Source organism: Ananas comosus, unplaced genomic scaffold (genome assembly GCF_001540865.1).
Source record: "Ananas comosus cultivar F153 unplaced genomic scaffold, ASM154086v1, whole genome shotgun sequence".
NCBI classification, from domain to species: domain Eukaryota; kingdom Viridiplantae; phylum Streptophyta; class Magnoliopsida; order Poales; family Bromeliaceae; genus Ananas; species Ananas comosus.
Window position 1 is genome coordinate 31,973 of NW_017890775.1, and position 3,803 is coordinate 35,775.

Genomic DNA, 3,803 nt, shown 5'->3' on the forward strand with positions numbered 1-3,803 from the left:
GAAGAGTGCGATGTTAGAGCACTACCCCTATCTTTTCTCGATGGAATCTTGAGGTAAGTATTTACAAGTTTCACGGACGAAACTTCTTTTTAGGAGGGGTGAATGTCATACACTGAACTTTTACAAATTGCGGAGTTCGAGTGTGTGTAATGAAGTGTGGAACTATCCTACATATTCTAAAAGGCTTGGACAAGTTTTCGATCAAGTTAGAGAATGATTGGAAAGCTAGAAGTGAGAAAGTGCATTGAAATTGCGAAATTGGCATTTTCTGCATTGGTGTACCGGTACAAGCATAATGCTGTACCGATACAGCAAGCAGCAGAGTCAGCTGCTGCGGGACAGCAGGGTTATTATGGTCTTTTCACCTCTTGTTCTTATCTATTTCATCCCAGCACGACCAGGGATGCTTGCTGGAGTGTGCTAGAGCTCAGAGGAGCTGCCCTGCACCTTTCTCTCTCTCTCTCTCTCTAGGATTCTCTCTCTCTACGAGTAAAGTCGCCGTCTGTGCCGATTTCACGCCGCTCTCGTCGCTCGCTGGTTGGATGGACTTGGGGCCAGCTTTTAAAAGGTAAAGGGATGTGTTTTGACAGTATTTTTCATCTCTATTACTGAGAGTTGTTGAAAGAGAGCTTTAGAGAAGTATTTAGCTCAAATTTTTCTCTAGTTGGTGGTTTATCGTCGGACTTTGACGCGTTCTTGTTCTGTTGCTTCCAGCAGAGTTTGTAAGCGGTTCCTGCAGCTAGAAAGAAGATATCTAGCTGTGATTTACTTACTTTACTCCAGGAAAAAGTTGCCTTGAGGCTTGATACAGGTAATTAGTCAACTAATGAAGCTACTTCAGAGTTGTATGCGATTTAATCGAGTCATATGACGCAGTTTGGGAGTGCTTCTTCGCAACAGATTTTCGAAGTTAATTGAGCTTATTTGGTGACCTTGGGGACTGGTTTAGAAGGTGTTCTACCCTGTGGTAAGCAGGAATTTCAGGTTTAAAACCGATTTAGTAAGAATTTGACTATAATAGCTTAGATGTAAGCATATTAATGTCGTTTCGGTGTTGTTCGCAGCGGGAGGGTAATTGACCCTTGGACCGTCTTCGACTGACATTGGAGGGCCTTTTGGAAGCTTAACTTGAGGTATTGAACTGAACCAAAATAGGGAATTAAGCATCCACTCTGTATTTATTGAGAATTTTGCCGAAATTGGATTATTAAGTAATCGTTTCGACGCGGTTTTGATACCTTGTTTCAGCAGGGCTGAGGCTTGATTGAGCTGAATTTCGGAGCTCTTGTGGACCAATTTGAGCCTAATAATAGGTGGGTTTGACCTAACCAGAGCAAGTGAAGCTCCCCTATGTTCTATATGTCACTATAGAATTGGTATAGTGTGTGCTTTTGTGGTTGATGTAGGACTTGAGATTAGTCATTACACTATATGTCGACACATAATTGAACTGAGATCTCTATGAAGTAGAGAACATTCATGTTTCGAGAAAACCATGACGTCCTTATGACACTTTCTTGACTCTAGAGTAGAGAACAATGACGTGCTTATGGTTATGTTTATAGTGCCAGGATAGTGAAAAGATACTAATGTCGTATGTAATCTTGCATGTTTATTCATCTAGTAGATACTAGCTGTTATCAATACTTGTTATAGTGAGATTTTGATCAAAGGATCGAAAGTAAGAACAATGCAAGTTGTAAAGTGATGATCGAGACATATTGAGCTTTAGATTTGCTTACTGCCATTGTGCTCATTCGCACACGCTTGTGAGGGTCGCTCCTTACAAGCCGGCACTCCGGAGTTGGCCTACGCGACAGTTGCTCGCCCGTGCGGGATTGGGTGCCGAAGTGGATTGCCGTGGGGAGTGTATACTCCCACGGGGCCATTAGGCGCGGCGCAAGTTGGATTACCGTGAGTAGGTCCTTATGAACGAAATGGAAGTACTAAATGACTTTTGGACAGTAATGAATGCTTATCAGTTATAGTGTACAGTATTTACTTACACATTAATGGTTATATTCATGCGTATAGTAGTTGCTATGCTTTTATTATTCAGTTGATTCACTACTGCAGAAATCATGAATACATGTTGATTACATGCCTATTGTCTGCTAGCATTGCATATAGATATCATGCAATTATCGTTTTTACTTTCATTTAGTACATCATGAGCCTAGTGGTGTAATTCGCCTTGGCTGGCGGCTTACTCACTGGGAACTATTGTTAATAGTTCTCACGCCCTTTTTATTGTTGTTTTTACAGAGCCATCTATAGGAGAGGCTAGGGATCGTGGCAAGGGAGTCGCGTCTAGCTAGACATTGCTAGGAGCGTGCTAGTCGATCACCTTGCTACTCGGGCTACGGCCGAGGGTGATGTCCCTATGTATAGAGAAACCACTATTGTACCTACTTTTTGTATACCCGTGTTGTATATTTACTGTTGAACCAGATGTTATAGTTGTGATACTTTCTCTTTCAGTTGAGATTTTGGACTGTGTACGCTTTGCTGCTGCTATTGCTAGTATTATCGACTTATATTTTGCTCTGATATCAGGATATGATTTTTCTATGTTTTTCCCCTATCGACTTGCTTTCTCGTAGACGTTTTATATACTGCAGCTGTATGGCGGGTCTGTGCACGTACCGGATATGCTTCCGCTAATACTTGGGCGTGACACCGAGTATGTCACCTTGGGGAGCACCGGTCCTGTTCGTCAAGAAGAAGGACAGATAACTTCGCCTATGTGTGGATTATCGTGAACTTAATAAAGTCACGATTAAGAATAAGTATCCGTTGCCGAGGATCGACGACTTGTTTGATCAGCTTCAGGGATCGAGTATGTATTCCAAGATCGACCTGCAGTCGGGATACCACCAGTTGAAGATCAGACCCGAGGATGTCTCCAAAACAGCTTTTAGAACACGGTATGGACACTATGAGTTCACAGTTATGCCGTTTGGGCTTACTAATGCCTCGGCAGCTTTTATGGATCTAATGACCGTGTTTTTAAGTCTTATCTAGACAGGTTCGTCGTGGTGTTCATCGACGACATTTTGGTCTATTCCCGAAGTGATGCGGATCACGAGGAACACTTGAGACTTGTACTTCAAGTGCTTCGGGAAAAGAAGCTCTATGCCAAGTTGAAAAAGTGTGAGTTTTGGCTTAGAGAGATGTCGTTTTTGGGCCATTTGATTTCAGGATCAGGTATAGCTGTGGATCCAAGGAAAATTGAAGCTATCAAGGAGTTGAACTTGAGGTAGCGCGGATGGTTGGAGCTACTGAAGGATTATGATTTGACGATACCTTACCACCCGGGCAAGGCTAACGTGGTGGCGGATGCGCTAAGTAGGAAATCGACGGAAAACTTAGCGATGCATGTAGTGACTCAACCGTAGTTGATCGAGCAGATGAAATGGTTGGAGTTGGAGGTGGTGGCTCCTAATACACCCTTGAGACTGATGACTTTGGTGGTGCAACCTACACTTATAGAAAGGATTAAAGAAAAGCAAGCTTCCGACTCGGAGTTGCAAAAGATTCGAGCTAAGATGGTTGATGGTTGCACCGGTAACTTCTCTATGGACGGAAAGTATTATTTCAATGAAATTGGTATGATTGTAGCACACTGGACCTTTGCAAATTGCGAGGTTCGAGTGTTCGATTTGTATTCCGAACTTTTCCACACTTGGTGGAGGGCCGTCGATGGTATACCGGCCTAAAAGTTCGATCTCGAGAGTTTTGGCAGAGTCCTGAGAGTTTTTACTCTCGGGGACCGATCCCTGATAGGAGAGACCGGTCCCCCA

At 43.2% G+C, this 3,803-nt stretch overlaps 1 long non-coding RNA gene across 2 annotated transcripts; it reads left to right on the forward strand.

The window, feature by feature from the left end:
* The first annotated feature begins 829 nt into the window (after window positions 1–829).
* Window positions 830–2,290, forward strand: LOC109704223. 2 transcript variants are annotated; one of them, XR_002214233.1, is made up of 4 exons: window positions 830–967; window positions 1,065–1,133; window positions 1,249–1,313; window positions 2,266–2,290. It is a non-coding gene; the product is annotated as an uncharacterized LOC109704223 (long non-coding RNA). The 2 variants fall into 2 exon arrangements; XR_002214234.1 differs by having other exon boundaries at window positions 1,252–1,313; window positions 2,266–2,282.
* Window positions 2,291–3,803: the final 1,513 nt, after the last annotated feature.